Source organism: Sapajus apella, unplaced genomic scaffold, assembly GCF_009761245.1.
Source record: "Sapajus apella isolate SASKATOON/1434 unplaced genomic scaffold, GSC_monkey_1.0 scaffold10, whole genome shotgun sequence".
Taxonomy (NCBI): Eukaryota; Metazoa; Chordata; class Mammalia; order Primates; family Cebidae; genus Sapajus; species Sapajus apella.
In genome coordinates, this window is record NW_022436950.1 from 24,826,555 (window position 1) to 24,849,917 (window position 23,363).

General features: G+C 37.4%; 1 pseudogene; it reads right to left on the reverse strand.

The window, feature by feature from the left end:
• LOC116552024 overlaps positions 1–18,428 on the reverse strand; it is a 41,966-nt pseudogene extending 23,538 nt beyond the window's left edge.
• Positions 18,429–23,363: the final 4,935 nt, after the last annotated feature.

Consider the following 23,363-nt stretch of genomic DNA (forward strand, 5'->3'; position numbering starts at 1 on the left):
TTCCCCAAACCTCTCTTTTTCAACATGCTACATTGGGGTTAGCATGTCTCCAAACCCATGCCCCTTCTTCCCTCACATCAGCACTCACTGCTCTCTCTGAGCAACTTGAATTTTACAAAACAGGGGCAAATTAAAGGCAAATACATGTTTGCTTTTTTAAGGTCAGTAGTAGGTTGTCTTCTTCAGTGAGGCTTGTTAGTAATTGGCAATTCATTCTTCAACTTCTACATGGAGACTGTCAACTAACAGAAAAAAGATAGTAATTCTTTTTGCAGCTTAATGTTTTTTTGAATTAATTTTTTCTGTCCTCATTAAAGGTTCTTAGCATATCAAAAAGGTGTTTTAAAAATCACTCCGAGAATCCAAAGAGCAAACCCAAGCACATTTTGATATATTCATAATGAAGCCAGCTATCTCAGTTAATAGGCCACAGCACTATGAACAGAAATACTCCCCAGATAGTCCATAGGGATGAGACTAGTGATGTCAAATACCCCTGGGAGTTTGGCGTTTCTCCAATGTTCTGACTCCTGTGATGCCATTGAGTGGTAAGAGGGAGGTGCTTATCTGCACTGGGACCTGTCTAGGTTGCTTTTAAGCCTAAATTAAATGTTTTAGGTTAGTTTTATTTTCTTTTTAAAATCCAGATTGGACTTGTTTTATCTGTCTCAACGTAGGAAATTCATTTTCTACTATCTTGGGAAGATCTGGTTGGTTATCTATGCTGTGAAACAAAGCATGTCAAATTTAGTGGTATTTTTAAGAAAAAAATTATTAAATATGGAACCCTTTCCCCATTTTTTTGTTTTTGTCAAGTTTGTCAAAGATCAGATCGTTGTAGATGTGTGGTGTTATTTCTGAGGCCTCTATTCTGTTCTATTGGTCGATATATCTGCTTTGGTACCAGTACCATGCTGTTTTGGTTATTGTAGCCTTGTAGTATAGTTCAAAGTCAGGTAGTGTGATGCCTCCAACTTTGTTCTTTTTCCTTAGGATTGTCTTGGCTATGTGGGTTCTTCTTTGGTTCCACATAAAATTTAAAGTAGTTTTTTCTAATTCTGTTTAGAAAGTCAATGGTAGTTTGATGGGAATAACATTGAATCTACAAATTACTTTGGGCAGTATGGCCATTTTCATGATTCTTCCTATTCATGAGCATGGAACGTTTTTCCATGTGTTTGTAACCTCTCTGATTTTCTTGAGCGGTAGTTTGTAGTTCTTGAAGAAGTCCTTTGCATCCCCTGTAAATTGTATTCCAGGAAGAGAAAATCAAATACCTCATGTTCTCACTCATAGGGAGTTGAAATGAGAACACATGGACAAAGGGAGGGGAACATCACACACCTGGGCTTGTCGAGGGGTCAAGTGCAAGGGGAGGGATAGCATTAGGATAAATACCTAAAGTAGATGACAGGTTGATGGGTGCAGCAAACCACCATGGTACATGTTTACCTGTGTAACAAACCTGCACATTCTGCACATGTATCCCAGAACTTAAAGTATAATTTTTTTAAAAAAGAAAACAGTTTATTATATCATTTTTTTTTGGTGTGTGTCTTAGGGATATTGTTTTATACCACGTGATGTCTATTAGGATCACTCTTTGGTCTTCAGTTGGTGTCTGAACTATTAGAATAAGAACTCAATGGATGAGTTCATGGTATAATGAATGCAACTGAGGTAAGAATTAATAAATTAGAAGATCAAGTTGAGGAACTCCTCTGAAGACATAAGAAAAGGGTAAAAAAAATGAAAGGAATAAGAAAAAATTATGAGATATGAAGAGTAGAGGTAAGAAATGCTAATGCCCCTTTAATATGAATTCCAGAAAGAAAAAAGAATTAATAGAAGAGTGAAAAATTAAGTAAACAATGATAATTACAAGTTCAACAAACAATAATCAGCATTCTTCTACAAAAGATAATATAATTAAGAAATGTAATAAAATAAGATACTTTTGATAATAGCAAGAGAAACTATGAGATATTTAGGAATAAACCTAACAGAATACACAAGATCTTAAGTAGAAGAATTTTTTAAAAATTACTAAAGTTAATAAAAAGAAGACTTAAATAAGTCAAGAGATATGGTATATCCAAGGATGAGATTATATAACATAGGAAAGACCTAATATTTCCTCCAAATTAATCTTAAATTTAATGCTATTCCAACTATGCAGCCATAAAAAACGATGAGTTCGTGTCCTTTGTAGGGACATGGATGAACCTGTAAACCATCATTCTCAGCAAACTGACATAAGAACAGAAAATCAAACACCACATGTTCTCACTCATAGGCAGGTGTTTAACAATGAGAACACATGGACACAGGGAGGGGAGCATCACACACTGGGGTCTGTGGGGGGGACTAGGGGAGGGACAGCAAGGGGATGGGAAGTTGGGGAAGGATAACATGGTGAGAAATGCCAGATATAGGTGAAGGGGAGGAAGGCGGCAAACCACACTGCCATGTGTGTACCTATGCAGCAATCTTACATGTTCTTCACATGTACCCCCAAACCTAAAATGCAATAAAAAAAATAAATAACAATAAAAAAATAAAATAAAAAATCAGTGTGTAACAATAAAAAAAAAATTAATGCTATTCCAGTTAGAATTCCTGGAGGATTCTTTCATGAAATTTGAGAAACTGGCTTTCTAAAATTAATATGGAAAAACAAAAGTCCATACATAAATGTAACCTTTTTTTAAATTAAAAAAATGGGAATGTGTCATAACCCTTGGGATCTAGCACAAAGATGTATAAAAAACATGACATGCGTGCAGGAAAAGAAAATAACTAAAGGAACAATATGAAAGATCCAGAAGTATCATGCATCAGGTTGGTGCAAAAGAAATTGCAGTTTTAGACCATGAATTTTCAATCATTATAACTAGGTTAAAACACATTTTTGTTATTCAAAATAGGAATCATTAACAATCAACAATTTTTGCGAATGAGAAAAATGTTGCTTAAAAATGTATGCTTCGGGATTCAATGAACTCTTGAAAAGCATTTTCTGCATCTTGCTGGTTGTAAAAGCATTTTTTCCTAAAGAAAGTGTCCACATGCTTAAAGATGTGGTAGCTGGTTGGTGAGAGGTCAGGTGAATGTGGCTGATGAGACAAAACTTCGTAGCCCAATCCGTTCAACTTTTGAAATGTTGGTTGTGCCACATTCGGTAGGGGACTGTCATGGAGAAGAATTGGGCCCTCTCCGTTGACCAATGCCAGCTGCAGGCACTGCAGTTTTTTTCATCAATTTGCTGCACATACTTCTCAATGTAATGGTTTCCCTGAAATTCAGGAAGCTGCAGTGGATCAGACTGGCCAGCAGCAGTCCACCAAACAGTGACCAAGACCTTGGTTTGGGGAAGTGCTTTGAAGTTTCCTCTCAGTCCAACAACTGAGCTGGTCGTTGCAAGTTGTCATATAAAATCCACTTTTTGTTGCATGTCACAATCTGATCAAGAAATGGTTCATTGTTGTGTAGAATAAGAGAAGATGAAACTTCAAAACGATATTTTTTGTATTTTTGCTCAGCTCATGAGTCACTCTCTTAGCGAGGTTTTTCACCTTTCCAGTTTGCTTCAGATGTCAAACAGCCATAGAATGTTTGACGTTGAGTTCTTTGGCAACTTCTTGTGTAGTTGTAAGAGGATCAGCCTTGATGATTGCTCTCGATTGGTTGTTGCCAACTTCCGATGGCTGGCCACTATGCTCCTCATCTTCAAGGCTCTGGTCTCTTTTGAAAAACTTCTTGAACAACTACTGCACTCCAGCCTGGGCAACAGAGTAAGGTTCTGTCTCATAATAATAACGACAACTATGTTATCACCACATGGTACACTACTTTACTGTCATCAGAATGAATCTATTGCATTAATAGATGACAATGTGGCTATAACTTAAGAATAGTATAAAGTAAAAAAATACTTAAATCCAATATTTATAAAACTTTATAAAATTCTTAAAATATATTTCTAGAATATATATTTATTTAAATACACATAAAAATGATGTATGAGAGCACATATTTTAAATATAATTAAGTAGAAGGCAAGAGGTAGGGGAGAGGGGACAGAGAAACCAAAACAAGGAATTAAAACAGAACAAAGTATATTAACCAGTGATGACAGTGTGCCACAGCAAAGCAGCATTAGCTGCTTTCTGTGCACCTAAGAGAAGGTAAATAAAGATGAAAAAAGAAAGAAAGAGAGAGAGAGAAAGAGAGAGAAGGAGGGAGGGAGGGAAAGAAAGAAAGAAAAAAGGAGGGAAAGAAGGAAGGAAGGGAAAGAAAGAAAAGAAAAAAGGAGAGAAGGAAGGAAGGGAGGGAAAGAAAGAAAGAAAAGAAAAAAAAGAATGAAAGAAAGAGAAAAGAAGATAAAAAAAAGAAGGGAAGATAAAAAGAGAGAGTGAAACAGCACAAAGGGACCTTCTTGAGGTGGAAACCTGAACCACAGTCCAGGCACTGTGCTGACCTGCAGAGCAAATCACCAATTTAGAATTCCCTAAACTCTGATAGTTCTTTCCATTCATTTATTTGACCTATAGATAATTTTCCTTCAGAGTAGCTGTGGTAATGATAATGGTGATGTGACAATGACTATACTTGGCAGAAATAGCATTAAGAAAACATGAAATAAACAAATAAACCTAATACACTTTTAACTAAAGCCTCCAAAAAAAAAATCACAGAATTCTGTTGACTGCATTTCAACTTCTATTAAATGTAAACTGTTTCTGAATGATTGTTTTCTCATTACAGTCATAGGCAGAAGAATCTATTTAAAAATTGTAATATAAATGTTCATTTAATCATGGACACTAAAAGATTGAACATTTTGTCTTTTCTGTGTTGCACATCTTCATTCTTCACTGCCTTTAACATACTTGTCAGACAAGAAACTGAAAACTCATTTGAGTGTAAAGTCACACCTAGTCTATATATTTTAGTAATGACTCTGCTGTCATCTTGCATTTGGAAACTTGGATCTTGATTGACATAGGTGCCCAGAACCTCTTCTGATGAAAGGCCATTGGCAACCATTTTGGGAAATGTAAGATACTAGATTTCTTTCCAAATAGGAAACAGACTCAGAGAATCGATTAGTAATACCTGAGATGTTTCAAAAACTTACAAACTACATGCCAAAATTCTGATTATTTTTACAGCAGTTGTTTGGCTTCAAATTCTAAAGTAAATATGACTGTAATGCTTACTCCCTTGTATTTTGGGATAATCATTTGGTGAGCATTAAAGTCGTATTAACTCATTTCATGGGATTATAATGAAGAGCATTGTGCATTGTTCCTGAACCATATTCCTTTTGGGGATTGTTACATATAAAGAGGGAGGTTTGGGAATTGGATATGCAGAGAGCAGACACCTGGATACACTTAGTGTGGTTCCAGCTTTCAACTCTTATCACCTCCCCAACCTCTGACCTGACAGAGTTTTGAGAAAACCTTGAGGTTTGCAGTTTTCACACTGTACCAAATGATGAACTGGATTCCATAAGGAAAACAAATAATATAAGTAATGAAATTATTCTGCCTGAAGGAAGTCCCTCATTTTGTTCTTCAGTGCTTGTGTCTTTTGAGTATGAAGTGACACTACAAATGGATCTTCAGCTGTTCCCAGTGAAGACTACATATCTGAAGTGATTATCAAATTATATTTTTAAAAACCTTCAACAGCAGATTTAATTTTGATTTCTTAAAAAACAGGATATATACATGAAGCACATGTGTGTATACATGCATGCATTAAAATGTTTGCAACAGTTTGTATTTGTATACATATTGAGAGAGTTAGAATATGCTATCTTAGCATATCAACTATTTAAATAAAGACTCTTGAAAAACAGCAGGCACAAAAAGATCACTTTGACCTTCATGCGGTTTCATAAGAGCAAAAGATGAAATTCCCAAGTGAAAGACATTCTCCCTGTACTAGAAGAAAAGGCAACATCCTTATCTTCAAGGACAAGAAATTGAGATTGAGAAAACACTGTACAGACCTTGTTATAATAACTCTTATCTTTTAAGCCTCCCCACATAATTTTGTCACATTTTCACAGTTTACTATTCTTTGTCTAATTCAGTATATAAGTAACCAACTCTAAATGCATTTTTGGTCTTGATTTCTTTATGAGGGTACTTGTGTCATGAAAAATGTGTATTAAATAAATGTGTATGTTTTTCTCCTGTTAATCTATGTTGTCTCAATTTAATTCTTGCACCCAGCCAGGACCCTAAGAGGATGGAAGTAAAATTTTTCTGCATCTATAGTATACATATACAAACATACATATATATATAGACATGCACGGTTTGTAACAGATTTTGTATATGTGTGCAAATATATGTATATACGTAGGCACATACATGTGTATACATATATATGTATATATACATATAAATTTCAACTGTTGCAAACTGATGTAAGCCCATCTGGTCTGTCAAAAATTATTTCCTGGAAGCTATCTGTAGTGTCTAGTACTTGGAAGTAGGTGAGGGCCTATTGGTTCAGTTTGCTTGAACTAGACTTTGTGCCTATTATGCTGGTGTCCCCTTCAGTTTAGTAGTTTAACACTCTTAAAAGTGTCCTGGGGCAACGCCACACATCTACAACCATCTGATCTTTGACAAACCTCACAAAAACAAGCAATGGGGAAAGGATTCCCTGTTTAATAAATGGTGTTGGGAAAACTGGCTAGCCATGTGCAGAAAGCAGAAACTGGACCCCTTCCTGACACCTTACACTAAGATTAACTCCAGATGGATTAAAGACTTAAACATAAGACCTAACACCATAAAAACCCCAGAAGAAAATCTAGGCAAAACCATTTAGGACATAGGCATAGGCAAGGACTTCATGACTAAAACACCAAAAGCATTGGCAACAAAAGCCAAAAAAGGTAAATGGGACCTAATCAAACTCCACAGCTTCTGCACAACAAAAGAAACAATCATTAGAGTGAATCAGCAACCAACAGAATAGGAAAAAATTTTTGCAATCTACCCATCTGACAAAGGGCTAATATCCAGAATCTATAAAGAACTAAAGCAGATTTACAAGAAACAAACAAGCCCATTCAAAAGTGGGCAAAGGATATGAACAGACACTTTACAAAAGAAGATATATATGAGGCCAACAAACATATGAAAAATCATCACTGGTCATTAGAGAAATGCAATTCAAAACTACATTGAGATACCTTCTCATGTCAGTTAGAATGGCCATCATTACAAAATCTGGAGACAGATGCTGGGGAGGATGTGGAGAAATAGGAACACTTTTACACTGTTGGTGAGAGTGTAAGTTAGTTCAACCATTGTGGAAAACAGTGTGGCATTTTCTCAAGGACCTAGAAATAGAAATTCCATTTGACCCAGCAATCCCATTACTGAGTATATATCCAAAGGATTATAAATTGTTCTATATAGGACATATGCACACGAGTGTTCATTGCGGCACTGTTTATAATAGCAAAGACTTGGAACCAACCCAAATGCCCCTCGATGATAGACTGGACAGGGAAAATGTGGCACATATATACCATGGAATGCTACATAGCCATAAAAAAGGATGAGTTCATGTCCTTTGCAGGGACATGGATGAATCTGGAAACTATCATTCTCAGTAAACTGACATAAGAACAGAAAATCAAACGCCACATGTTCTCACCCATACAGGGAATTGAACAATGAGAACACATGGACACAGGGAGGGGAGCATCACACATTCTGGGGTCTGTGGGGGGGGAAATAGGGGAGGGACAGTGGGGGATGGGGATCTGGGGAGGGATGACATGGGGATAAATGCCAGATATAGGTGATGGGGAGGAAGGCAGCAAACCACACTGCCATGTGTGTACCTATGCAACAATCTTACATGTTCTTTACATGTACCCCAAAACATAAAATGCAATAAAAAATAATATATAACAGAAGCCAAAATATACATTTTATAACCGTATTTAAAAGTCTGGGTAGCAACCAACCATCTACCAATCATTTGTAAATGCACTGAAAAAAACTGTTACCTTAAAAAAGTAATAAATAAGATCTTAATAAAAAAGTGTCCTGGTTAGGCTGATAAATTATATGGTTATCCTGTTTTAGTTCCTCCCCTACAAGCCCTTTACCAGGTAGTGTATCCCATTCAGAACAAATCTTAGACCCAATTTTGTCATATAGAAAAACTTTTGTTAGCAAGCATGTTCAAAAACAGTCATACAATCCATTTCAAAAGCTTGATGAGGGGCCATATGTTTTTACAGGTCCTCCAGCAGCACCTTGTCCAAAGGTCTTGTGGGACATAAAGCTTAAATAATTCTGAGAGCTCTCTTTAAGAAAAAAGTAATACAAAATTTTGAACACAACACTGGAGATAAAAATGAATATTTACTTAGAAAGAGAAAAGAAAACACAAAAATCACACATTTTGTGGAGCTGGCAGATATCATAAACATCAAAAAATTCAGACAAATACATGAACATCCTGCAGGGCTCATTGCCATAATTTTTTTTTCTACTTTTGTTGTTCTTGTTTTACAATGACTTTGGTTATTTCTTCGTATATTGGCAAATTCAAAATGATTTATTATTGTTTTATTTTCTCATCAATATTTAACTTATTATATTTAGTTCTTTAAAAATTTTTTATTGGCTATTTTAGAATTTACAATATATATTTTTACTTTATCAGAATCTACCTAAAAATATTATACCACTTTAAGTAATGTAGTTTCCACAGACCAGTGACACTATAAAGCAACTGCACAAACAAGTCTGCATAATAACCAGCTAACATCATGAGGACAGGATCAAACCAACACATATCAATACTAACCTTGAATGCAAATGGGCTAAATGCCTCAATTAAAAGGCACAGAGTGGCAAGCTGAATAAAGAATCAAGACCCAATGGTGAATTCTCTTCAAGAGACCCATCTCATATGCAATGACACGCAAAAGCTCAAAATAAAGAGATAGAGAAAAATCTACCAAGCAAATGGAAAAAGAAAAAAGCAGGGGTGTGAGTCCTAATTTAGGACAAAGCAGACTTTAAACCAACATAGATCAACAAAGGCAAAGAAGTACATTATATAATAATAAAAAGTGTAACTTAAGAAGACTACCTATCCAAAATCTATATACATTCAACATAAGAGCATTTAGATTCATAAAGCAAGTTCTTAGGGACCTTCAAAGAGACATAGACTTCCACACAATAGTGGTGGGAGACTTCAAGATCCCACTGACAATATTAGACAGATTACTTAGACAGAAAATTAACAAAGATATTTGGCACCTGAACTCAGCATTGGAACAAATGTACCTGATAGATATCTACAGAACTCTCCACACAATAACAATAGATATATATTCTTCTCATTGCCACATGGTACATGGTCTAAAATCAACCACACAATGAGACATAAAACACTCCTCAGCAAATGTCAAAGAACTGAAATCATAACAACCACTCTCTCAGATCACAGTGCAATAGAACTAGAAATCAAAACTAATAAATTTGCTGAAAACCATACAATTACATGGACATTAAATAACCTGATGCAGAATGACTTTTGGGTAAATAATGAAATTAAGACAGAAATCAAGAAATTCTTTGAAACTACTGAGAACAAAAATACAACGTACCAGAATCTCTGGGAACATAGCTAAAGCAGTGTTAAAAGAATAACTTATAGTACTAAATACTAACATCAAAAAGTTAGAAAACTCTGAATTTAACAACCTACCATAATGACTAAAAGAACTAGAGAACAAAAAGCAAACCAACCCAAAAGCCAGCAGAAGACAAGAAATAACCAACATCAGAGCTGAACTAAAAGAAACTGAGACACGAAAAACCATTCAAAAGATCAATGAATCCAGGAGCTGGTTCTTTGAAAAAAAGTAATAAAATAGACTGCTAGCTAGACTAACAAAGAAGAAAAGAGAGAAGATCCAAATAAACACAATTAGAAATGACAAAGGGGATATTACCACTGACCCCACAGAAATATAGATAACGACCAGAGAATATTATGAATACTTTCATGCACACAAACTAGATAATCTAGAAGAAATGGATAAACTTCTGGACACACTCACCCTCCCAAGACTAAACCAGGAAGAAATCGAATCCCTAAACAGTCCAACAAAGAACTTCAAAATTGAATCAGTATTAAATTGCCTGCCAGCTAAAAAAAAGTCCAGGACCAGACAGATTCACAGCTGAATTCTACCAGATGTACAAATAAGAACTAGTACAATTCCTATTGAAACTATTTCCTAAAATTAAGGAGGAGGTAATCCTCCCTAACTCATTCTATAAGGCCAACATCATGGTGATACCAAAACCTGACAGAGATATGACACAAAAAGAAACTTCAGGTCAATATCCTTGATGAACACTGGTGCAAAAATCCTCAACAAAATACTGGCAAATCAAATCAAGCAGCACAGGAAGAAGCTTATCCACCACCATCAAGTAGGCTTTATCCCTGGGTTGCAAGGTTGGTTTAACATACACAAATCAACAGATGTGATTCATCAGATAATCAGAACTAAAGACAAAAACCACATGATCATCTCAATAGATAAAGAGAAGGCTTTCAACAAAATTCAGTACTCCTCCATGTTAAAAACTCTCAATAAACTAGGTATTGAAGGAACATACCTCAAAATAATAAGAACCATTTATGACAAACCCACAACCAACATCATAGTAAATGCCCAAAGGCTGGAAGCATTCCCCTTGAAAACTGGCACAAAAAAAGGGCTACCCTGTCTCATTACTACCATTCAACACAGTGTTGGAAGTCCTAGCCAGAGCCATCTGGCAAGAGAAATAAATAAAGGGCATCCAAGTAGAAAGAGAGGAAGTCAAACTATTCCTGTTTACAGATGACATGATTCCATATCTAGAAGACCCCATAGTCCAAGAGCTCCTAAGCTGGTAAGTAACTGCAGCAAAGTCTCAGGACACAATATCAATGTGTACAAATCACCAGCATTCCTATACACTAACAATCATCAAGCCAAGAACCAAATCAGGAATGCAATCCCATTCACAATTGATACTAAAACAAATAAATAAAACACTTAGGAATACAGCTAACCAGGGAGGTGGAAGATCTCTACGATGAGAACTACAAAACGCTGCTCAAAGAAATCAGAGATGAGACAAACAAATGGAAAAATATTTGACACTCATGGATGGGAAGAATCAATATCATTAAAATGCCATACTATCCAAAGCAATTCATAGATTCAATGCTATTCCTGTAAAACAACCAATGAAATTATTCAAAGGAGTAGAAAAAACTATTTTAAAATTCATGTGGAACAACAACAAAAAAGGCCAAATAACTAAGGCAATTCTAAACAAAAAGAACAAAACTGGAGGCATCACATTACCCAACTTCAAACTACACTGCAGAGCTACAGTAACCAAAACAACACGGTACTGGTACAAGAACAGACACATAGACCAATGGTACAGAATGGAGAGCCCAAAAATAAGGTCACAGACCTACTATGCATTTGACAAAGGTCTAATATCTAGTCTCTATAAAGAACTTAAACAAAGCTATAATTAAAAAACAAACAACTCTTTTAAAAAGTGGGCAATGGACACAAACAGACACTTTTCAATAGAATACATACCTGCAGCCAACAATCATATGAGAAAAAGCTCAACATCACTGATCATTAGAGAAATTCAAATCAAAATAGAAATTTAAATCAAAACCACAATGAGATATCATCTCACATCAGTTTGATTGAGTACTATTAAAAAGACAAAAAATAACAGGTGCTGGCAAGGTTGTGGGGAAAAAAAAGAAATATTTATACACTGTTGGTGGGAGTGTAAATTAGTTTGAACATTATGGAAAATACCGTGTCACAATTCCTCAAAGACCTAAAACTGGAACTACCATTTGACCTAGCAACCACATTACTGGGTATATACCCAAAGGAATATAAATTGTTCCATCAGAAAGACATGTGCACATGTACACTCACTGCAGTCCTGCTCACAATAGCAAAGACATGAATCAACCTAAATGTCCATCAATGGCAAATTGGATAAAGAAAATGGCTACACCATGGAATACTAGGCAGTCACAAAAAAAATGAGATCATGTCCTTTGCTGGAACTTAGGTGGTGCTAGAGGGCATCATTCTTAGCAAACTAATGTGCATGTTCTCACTTGTAAGTGGGAGCTAAATGATGAGAGCATATGGACACATAGAGGGGAACAACAGACACTGGGGCCTATCAGAAGGTGACGTGTGGGAGAAGAAATAACACCAGGAAAAATAACTAATAGGCTCTACGCTCAATACCTGGGCGATGAAATTATCTGTACAATAAACCCCCATGACATGAGTTTACCTATATAACAAACTATACATATACCCCTGAACTTAAAATAAAAGTTTAAAAAAAGTGTACCTTCATTTCTCCCTCCTGCTTTTTTTGCTATTGTTTTTATCATTATATTTCTTCCTGTCTTATGAATCCCACAATATGTTCTTATAATTATTTTTTAACAAATTAGAAAATTAAAAAATACATGTAAAATATTATCCACATATTAACCTTATCCACCTGTCTTTATTCCTTGTGTAGATTTCAGTGTTCATGGGATATCCTTTTACTTGAATCAGAAAAAACTTTATATGTGAACAAGTTTCCTAATGACAAGTCTGTCTCTGCTTTCATTTATCTGAAAAAGCCTTAATTTCACTTCTTTTTAGGGTATATTTTTACTGGATAGCAAATTGATAGTTTTTCTTCATCACTTAATATATACCTCATTCTAGTTTTTGTTTGTTTTGGCTTGAATTAGTTCCAATTAGAAATCAGTGTAATTCTCCTTTTGTTTTTCTTTAATGCCTTTTTACTCTAGTTGCTTTTAAGATTGTCTTCTTATCACTGGATTTTAGCAGTTTGGCTATGATGTTTGTGCTTGAGATTGGTTGAGCATATTGAGCTTCTGTAGGCTTACGTTTCTCATGAAATTTAAAAATATTAGGTTATTGAATTCTTCTTCCTCCACCCCTTTTGATTCTTGAATTTAAATATTTTAATTTCATAGATATTGGAATTATTGTTATTGTCCCTTAAGTAAATGGATGCTCATTTTGTTCAGGATCTTTTTCTTTCTGCAATTCAGTTTTTATGGTTTCTTTTGCCATATCTTTAAGTTATTATAGTGTCTACTTTGACATTAAGCATATATAGTAAGTTTGTCATTTCTGACATTGTAATTTTCATTTCAAGAAGTTTCATGTCTTTTTTTCAATAGGTTTTTTGTCTTTCTTCATTTTGTTAATGTTTTCTTTGGTACAGTTGACCCTTGGACAACATGGGATTTAGGGGTATTGACCTCTCTGTGCAGTTGAAAATCTTTGTATAACTTGTGACTCCATAAAAACTTAACTACTAATAGCCCATTGTTGACTGGCAGCTTTACTAATAACGCAAACAGTTGATTATCACATATTTTGTATGTTATATGTGTTATACCGTATTCTTACAATAAAGTAAGATAGAGAAAAATGTTATATTACTAAGAAAATCATAAGGAAAATAAAAATATTTATCATTAAGTGGAAGTGGAGCACCATAAAAGTCTTCATCTTCATTATTTTCGTATTCAATAGGCTGAGAAGGAGGGAGAAGAGGAGGCATTGGTCTTGGGGTCTCAGGGCTGGCAATTGCAGGAGAAAATCCATTTGTAAGTGGATTTATGTAGTTTGGATTCATGTTATTCAAGGGTCAACTGTATCCTACTGTGGCTTTTTCCTTTTATTTATTTATTGTTGGTTACTAATCACATTTTTCTACTTCTTTGCACATCTTTATAATTTTTGACTGGATGGTAGTCATTTTTCAAGAATCAATATTTATTGTCTTTTTTTTTTAAAAATGTGGAATTTATTTTATCAGGCAGTTGAGATAATGCTGTAGTTTTGAGGCTTGTTCTTCATCTTTTTGAGGAGTGTGGATCTTGAGTAATCCTTACTATAGCCCCAGTTAGTCCTACTGCTAAGACAAGACCCTTTGGGGGTCTCTATTCAATGGTCTAGTGCTTCAATGAAGGCTACACTTTGGCTGGTTGAAATTTGGATATCTTCCAGCCCTACATGAGCATTGAAAATTACTCAGCTGGGTCGGAGGTGAGGGGAGAGAGAGCATTAGGACAAATAGCTGATACACGAGGGGCTTAAAACCTAGATGAGGCCGGGTGTGGTGGCTCACGCCTGTAATCCCAGCACTGTGGGAGGCCAAGGCGGGTGGATCACTTGAGGTCAGGAGTTCAAAACCAGCCTGTCCAACATGGCAAAACCCTGTCTCTACTAAAAATTCAAAATTAGCTAGGCATGGTGGTGCACGCCTGTAATCCCAGCTACTCAGGGGGCTGAGGCAGGAGAATCTCTTGAACCTGGGAGGCGGAGGTTGTAGGGAGCCAAGATTGTGCCACTGCACTCCAGCCTGGGCAACAATAGCAAAAACTCCATCTCAAAAAATATATATAAATAAAAAAACCTAGATGATGGGTTAATAAGTGCAGCAAACCACCATGGCACACACATACCTGTATAACAAACCTACACATTCTGCACTTGTAGCCCGGAACTTAAAGTAAAATTAAAAAACCCATTTCCTCAGCTTACAGTTGCCCAATAGATTTCCTACTCAAGAGCACACCTTTGTTTAGCATGTCCTCTCCAGTGTTCTACTCTTTTCGTTGCCTCCATATGCTTTGAACTTTCTTTCTTCCTGTCAGCAAGGCCTCTGTAGCTTGCTTGGGTTTTCTCCATTTCTGTGTGACTGCCTGGAAATTAGTCTGCTTCTATGAAGCAGACCAGGGCAATGGTAGAGCTCGCCTTGTTTGTTTACTTTCTTGTAAGGCTTACTGGCCTGGCTTCCTGTGTTTTAGTCTCTATAAACTCCTATTTAATATTATGTTAAGTTTTCCAATTGGCTATGTTTGGGTGGAAGTCAGGTACTATTTACTTCATCATGGGCTAGAAACAAAAGTCATACCTTCTAATTTCATCTATAAATAAAATCTTTAAAAGGTATATTAGATCACTACAAGAGTAAGAATTTTTATTCTGTTCGCCAGTACAGGCCAAGTGCTAAAATGCCTGTGCTAAACTACTAATTATGTAGTTTCTCAATAAGTATTCATTAAATACTTGAACAGATGAATAAAATCTATTTTTTAACAATTTGACCTCTGCTATAGATCGGAATGAAAGACTGATGATGTGATTATGTTAGCCTATTTCTGGAATGTATAATTTTTATCACCACTTTTATTTGCTCATTATTATTAACAATTATTTAGTGGAATATTCCTGATTAGGGTACTTCAAATATTAACAATATTTTAAGGGTACAGAAATAAGTTAAAAATATTGCATGTGTACATATATACCACAGTACCTATGTTGAAGTATTTTATTTTATTATGTTTTGAGACAGGGTCTCACTCTGCCACCTAGGCTGGAGTGCAGTTGTGTGATCTTGCTCACTGTCATCTCTGCCTCCTACAGTAGGACAAGTAGCTCAAGTGATACTCCCACCTCAGCCTCTCAAGTGATCCTCCCATCTCAGCCTCCAAAGTAGCTGGGACTATAGGTGCATGGCACCATGTCCAGCTATTTTTTTTCTTTTTTTGTATTTTTGTTGGAGACGAGGTTTTGCCATGCTGCCCAGGCTATGTTGAAATATTTTAGATAAAATTGCAGATGACATATAACATAACACAAAAAGGCAATAAGTAAAAATTCCTTCCTACCTCTGATTCTTACTCTCTCAATCCCCTTTTCACAATTGCTCTTTTTAAAAATCAGCCTGTGCATATACAACTTAAATATACTTGTCCTTTTGTCTCACAAATGATCACATATTAAATATAGTAAACTGTATCTTTCTACTTTAATGTATCTGTGAAGAATTTCCTAAAACACCTCACTGTTTTAATAGTTGCTTAGTATTTCATTGCCTAGTATTTCATTCAATTTCATTGAATATGATACTTTATTTGACATGTTTTTTGATGAATATCTAGTTTTTCTGCAGTTTTGAACAGCTTTGTATATGTCATTGTGCTTTTGCATGTCACATTTCTATGCAATTGTATAAAGTAGTAATAAAAACTACTCCAAACCAGATAATGAACAAGTAATCTTTCCATACAACAGTTCTTTATTACTATACAATAATTCTGTAGCCCCAGTTAAAATTTTTATAATAAGAAACCTCAAGCACACAAAATGACCCAAAAATACTAACATTGCTTTGTAATACACCATTGCCTTTTTTCAACTGGCTCTGTGGAACAATATGTGGTATGACTATGGTAAAGTTCTTTTTATTAAGAAAAGAAATTACATTCTTGTACTTCTTTGATCTTGGGAATTACAAAAAAGAAATTTCAAATCTTAAGACTTTTTGTATGTGTGTGCAAAGAAAAAAAAAACCCAAAAAACCAAAACTACTTCACGTAAATGAAGAGCCAGAATCTTATCTTGTATGCATTTTCTGCATTAAAAAAATCTACTGTGTAATTTATTAAATTAGCTGTTTGCATTCATAAGAGAGTTGCATTTCCCTTGCCTTTATTTTCTCATTAAGTTTTCTTAGGATACCACCTTCAACAGAGAGAATGACTGTTCATAATTCTAAAATGCACGATAGTCTTGAGCTGATAGAATTATGGCTACAATGAGTTATCTTTGAGAAGATGAGGCACAAATATTCTTTCATATGTTAAAAAAAATTCAACTTTACCAAAGAATCATTGTGGGTCAGGAAGTCCTTCAAGTACTTTTCTTGTTCTCCAATTAACATCTTTATGTATTGAAGAAATTCCCAGTGGAAGCCTGAAGACATTAAAACAAAGCAGGAGCTTGGATTTTGTAATGTACAGATTCTTGATAGACACATGAGAGCATGGACGTGGAATAATTCTTAACTCCTCACAATTAAAGGTCATTTTGTATGACATTGAAAATGTAATTTTCTTAAGGCTGTGATTCTTAATTGTTTTTTTCCTTATCAATACCTGGAGGGTTTCCCAGATCTTCCACACTTCACAGTGTTCCTTTTATCATAGCTGCCCAAACATTCAGAACAGGTGATCTTTGAAATGTCTTGTTAAGAGGGAGAAAAGCCAGAGGACCAGTTCTCTGGGAGACAGTCTACTGAATGTGGGGTTCAGGCCATAGCCTATCTCATCAGTAGGGTGGCTACAAGATGAGGGAAGAGAGACAGACAGCCAGGTTTTTGCTTTTGGAAAGCTAATGGATTCTCATGGCTGTGAGAAGAATAATAGCGTGGCCCTCCAGGAACTGCTTCTGATGACACCCCATTTATATCATCACTGTCTTGGAGTCTGGGTAGATTCTGATTTGACCAGCAACTGTGACGTGCAAATAATTGAAACTTATGGAACAAAATCTCTCCCCTGATAGCTAGCTCTACGGTAATGACAGCTATAAAGAAGTAACTGACAGCAAACCATTGTTATTATTTAACATTTATAGGATGTCAACAGCAGACTGGGTGCTGTGAAAAATGAGGAATGCAATACTGAGATAACTTGATGCGTTTATGTTGTCAAGTAAATAGTGGCAGCTAGAACATTAGGCTATCCTCATGAAAAAGACAGGACAAATTTGTTGAATTCAGTGGTTTGTTTCTCTGCTCCCTCTTTTAGTGTTCTTCTTGGATGACTTATATCCACAGCTCAGGGGCTTGAAAACTTGGTTATGGATTGGAATAATCCAGAGAGCTTTTAAAAACACTCGTGCCTGCTTCTCACCTTAAAGACATTGTTCACCAATATAGGCCAAGTGCTAAAATACTTGTGCTAAACTACTAATTTTGTAGTAGTTTAAAACCTGGAGCTCTATCTCGCTTCTTTCATCTTGTAGCCATTTTATTGCTGAGATAGGCTGTGGCCTGAACCCCAAATCCAGCAGGCGGTCTCCTAGATAACTGGTCCTCTGGCCATTCTCCCTCTTAACAAGACATTTTGAAGATCACCTGTTCTGAATGTTTTGGGTAGCTATTATAAAATACCGAGCTGAGGATTGATCCAAGATGGCCATTTAGGAACAGCTCAGGATTGCAGCTCCCAGTGAAAGTGCAGGGGGTGAGTGGACGCCGCATTTTGATTGCCCACAGACTAGGCAATTCCCAGACGGAGGAGATCCACTGGTCGCCAGCGCGGTTGTTTCGGCCAGCGTGGCTGTGCTGGCTTGCGCCGCTGCTTTGCCCCACGCGGCTGCTTTGTCGGTGCCCTGGAGCAGCGGTTCTCCGTACAAAATACACCGGTCTGGGTGCCCTTTTGGCTGGCGACAGGAGCCACGGGAAGTCGCCCATTCGTCTGTTTAAAAAGAGGACTGAGCAGGGAACCAGGACAGTAGATTCCAGGGCAAAAAAAAGCCCCACGAATCTCAGTGCCGCTGTTTAAGCCAGCACAGTGAGTTGTTGCACGGGAAAAAACACACACCGCGGCACCTCTTCAACAGGCGACTGGAGCACCAACTTAAAAAAAAAGGCTCTGAGGCAGGGAGCCAGGCGATCGGTCTCAGCTGGTCCCACCCCCACAAAAGAACAGCAATCAGAAACTCTCTGGATTGAGAGTTTCACAACAAGTGCAGCTGAACCCGGGGCAGTCCAGCTCTGTGGGGGAGGGGCGTCCGCCATTACCAAGGCAGCCATCACTAGGGAGGTAGTCAGCCAATGCTGAGGCAGCCTGCCGTTGCCAAGGCAACCCGCTATTGCTGAGGCAGCCCGCCATTGCTGAGGCAGCCCACCGTTGCCAAGGCAACCTGCCACTGCAGAGAGGCTCCGCCTTAACAGAGGCGGGCCACCATTGCTGAGGCAGTTCTAACTACACCCGTATAAACAGGACTGCAGGGAAGTTCACTCCGCAGCGGGGCGGAGCCCACAGCAGCTCAGCAAAGCCTCTACAGGCAGACAGTGACTAGGCTGCCTCCTTGCTGGGCAGGGCAGCTCTGAAGGAAAAAAAAAAAGAGAAGGCAACAGCATAACCGAAACTCATAAAGCCCTAAATCCCTGGGACAGAGCACCTGGGAACAAAAAGCAGTTTATGAGTTCTGCTGCAGCAGACCTAAATGTACCTGCCCAGCAGCTCTGAATGAACATTGGAGCTCACAGCTCAGCATTTGAGCTCCTATAAAGAAGAGACCATCTCCTCAAGCAGCTCCCTGACTGCTATATATCCAAAGAGCCACCTCATAAAGGAGAGATCAGATTGACACTTGGCGGGTATGCTTCTGGGACAAAGTTAGCAGAAGAAGAAAACTGGTAACAACCCTTACTGTTTAGCAGCTGCTGCAGGTGAACACCAGGCAAGCAGGGCCTGGAGTGGACCTCAGCAGACCTACAACAGAGGGGCCAGACTGTCAGAAGGAAAACCAAGAAACAGAAATAACCTCATCATCAACAAACAGAATGTCCACTCAGAGACCCAATCTGAAAGCCAGCATCTACAAAGTCGACAGGTGGATAAATCCATAAAGATGGGAAGAAACCAGCGCAAAAAGGATGAAAACACCTGAAACCAGAGCACCTCTCCTCCTAAAAGAGATCACGACTCCTCACCAGCAAGGGAACAAGGTTGGAGGGAGAACGAGTGTGATGAAATGACAGAATCAGACTTCAGAAGGTGGGTAGTAAGAAACTTCTGTGAACTTAAAGAACATGTTCTAACCCAATGCAAAGAAACGAAGAACCTTGAAAAAACATTTGACGAAATGCTAACGAGAATGGACAAAATAGAAAGGAACATAAATGAATTGATGGAGCTGAAAAACGCAACATGAGAACTTTGCGAAGCATGCACAAGTATCAACAGCCGAATTGACCAAGCAGAAGAAAGGATATCAGAGGTCGAAGATCAACTCAATGAAATAAAACGGGAAGGCAAGAATGGAGAAAAAAGGGTAAAAAGGAATGAACAAAGTCTCCAAGAAATGTGGGACTATGTGAAAAGACCTAATCTACGTTTGATAGGCGTACCTGAATGCGACGAAGAGAATGAATCCAAGCTGGAAAATACTCTTCAGGATATTATCCAGGAAAACTTCCCCAACCTAGCAAGACAGGCCAATATTCAAGTCCAGGAAATACAGAGAACACCACAAAGATATTCGTCAAGAAGAGCAACCCCAAGGCACATAATCGTCAGATTCACCAGGGTCGAAATGAAGGAGAAAATACTAAGGGCAGCCAAAGAAAGGTCAGGTTACCCACAAAGGGAAGCCCATCAAACTCACAGCAGATCTCTCAGCAGAAACCCTACAAGCCAGAAGAGAGTGGTGGGGGCCAATATTCAACATCGTTAAAGAAAAGAACTTTCAACCCAGAATCTCCTATCCAGCCAAACTAAGTTTCACAAGTGAGGGAAAAATAAAATCCTTTGTGAACATGCAAGTACTCAGAGATTTCGTTACCACCAGGCCAGCTTTACAAGAGCTCCTGAAAGAGGCTCTACACATATAAAGGAACAACCAGTACCAGCCACTCCAAAAACATGCCAAATGGTAAAGAGAATCAAACACAATGAAGAATCTGCATCAACTAACGGGCAAAACAGCCAGCTAGCACCAAAATGGCAGTATCAAATTCACACATAACAATATTAACCCTAAATGTAAATGGACTAAATGCCCCAATCAAAAGACACAGACTGGCAAATTGGATAAAAAGACAAAACCCATCGGTGTGCTGTATCCAGGAAACCCATCTCACATGCAAGGATACACAAAGGCTCAATATAAAGGGATGGAGGAAGGTTTACCATGCAAATGGAGAGCAAAAAAAAGCAGGAGTTGCAAATCTCATCTCTGATAAATTAGACTTTAAAGCAACAAAGATCAAAAGAGACAAAGAGGGACATTACATAATGGTAAAAGGATCAATGCAACAAGAAGAGCTAACGATCCTAAATATATACGCACCCAATACAGGAGCACCCAGATACATAAGGCAAGTTCTTAATGACTTACAAAGAGACTTAGACTCCCACACAATAATAGTGGGAGACTTTAATGCCCCATTGTCAACATTAGACAGATCAGCCAGACAGAAAATTAACAAGGATATCCAGGACTTGAACTCAGACCTGGACCAAGCAAACCTAATAGACATTTACAGAAATCTCCACCCCAAATCCACAGAATATATAATCTTCTCAGCACCACATCACACCTACTCTAAAATTGACCACATAATTGGGAGTAAATCACTCCTCAGCAAATGCAAAAGAATGGAAATCATAACAAACAGTCTCTCAGGCCACAGTGCAATCAAGTTAGAACTCAGAATTCAAAAACTAACCCAGAACCGCACAGCTTCAGAGAAACTGAACAACCTGCTCTTGAATGTTGACTGGATAAACAATGAAATGAAGACAGACATAAAGATGTTCTTCGAAACCAACGAGAATGAAAACACAACATATCAGAATCTCTGAGACACATTTAAAGCGGTCTCTAGAGGAAAATATATAGCAATAAGTGCCCACATGAGAAGCAAGAGAGATCAAAAATTGACACCCTATCGTCAAAACTGAAAGAGCTAGAGGAGCAAGATCAAAAAAACTCAAAGTCTAGCAGAAGACAAGAAATAGCTAAGATCAGAGCAGAACTGAAGGAGATAGAGTCACAAAAAACCCTTCAAAAAATCAATAAATCCAGGAGCTGGTTTTTTGAAAAGATCAACAAAATAGACAGACCACTAGCCAGATTAATAAAAAAGAAAAGAGAGAATAACCAAATTGATGCAATAAAAAACGATAAAGGGGATATCACCACAGATTCCACAGAAATTCAAACCATCATCAGAGATTATTACAAACAACTCTATGCACATAAACTATTACAGCTGGAAGAAATGGATAAATTCCTGGACACTTGCCTTCTCCCAAGCCTAAGCCAGGAAGAAGTTGAAACCCTGAACAGACCCATAACAAGGTCTGAAGTTGAGGCAGCAATTAAGAGCTTACCACCCAAAAAAAGCCCAGGTCCAGATGGGTTCACAGCCGAATTCTACCAGACATACAAAGAGGAGCTGGTACCATTCCTTCTGAAACTATTCCAAACAATACAAAAAGATGGAATTCTTCCCAAATCATTTTACGACACCAACATCATCCTGATTCCAAAACCTGGCAGAGACTCAACAAGAAAAGAAAGCTTCAGGCCAATATCCATGATGAACATAGATGCAAAAATCTTAAATAAAATTCTGACAAGCCGATTGCAACAGCACATCAAAAAGCTTATCCACCATGATCAAGTAGGTTTCATCCCGGGGATGCAAGGCTGGTTCAACATACGCAAGTCTATAAACGTAATTCACCACATAAACAGAAGCAAAGACAAAAACCTCATGATTATCTCAATTGATGCAGAGAAGGCCTTTGACAAAATTCAACAGCCCTTTATGCTAAAAACCCTCAATAATCTAGGTATTGACGGAACGTATCTCAAAATAATAAAAGCTATTTATGACAAACCAACAGCGATTATCATACTGAATGGGCAAAAACTGGAATCATTCCCCTTGAAATGTTTTGCATCAGACAAGGATTCCCTCTCTCACCATACCTATTCAATATAGTACTAGAAGTTCTAGCCAGAGCAATCAGGCAAGAAAAAGAAATAAAGGGCATTCAAATAGGAAAGGAGAAAGTCAAATTGTCTCTATTTGCAGATGACATGATTGTATAGCTAGAAGACCCCATCGTCTCAGCCCCAAATCTCCTGAAACTGATAAGCACGTTCAGCAAAGTCTCAGGATACAAAATCAATGTGCAAAAATCACAAGCATTCCTATACACCAATAACAGACTTAAAGAGAGCCAAATCAAGAACAAACTTCCATTCACAATTGCCACAAAGAGAATAAAATACCTAGGAATACAGCTAACAAGGAATGTAAAGGACCTCTTCAAGGAGAACTACAAGCCACTGCTCAATGAAATAAGAGAGGACACAAACAGATGGAGAAACATTGCATGTTCATGGTTAGGAAGAATCAATTTCATGAAAATGGCCATACTGCCCAAAGTAATTTACAGATTCAATGCTATCCCCATCAAGCTACCAATGACCTTCTTCACAGAACTGGAAAAAATCACCTTAAACTTCATATGGAATCAAAAGAGAGCCCGCATAGCCAAGTCAATTCTAAGCAAAAAGAACAAAGTGGGAGGCATCACACTACCAGACTTCAAACTATACTACAAGTCTACAGTAATCAAAACAGCATGGGACTGGTACCAAA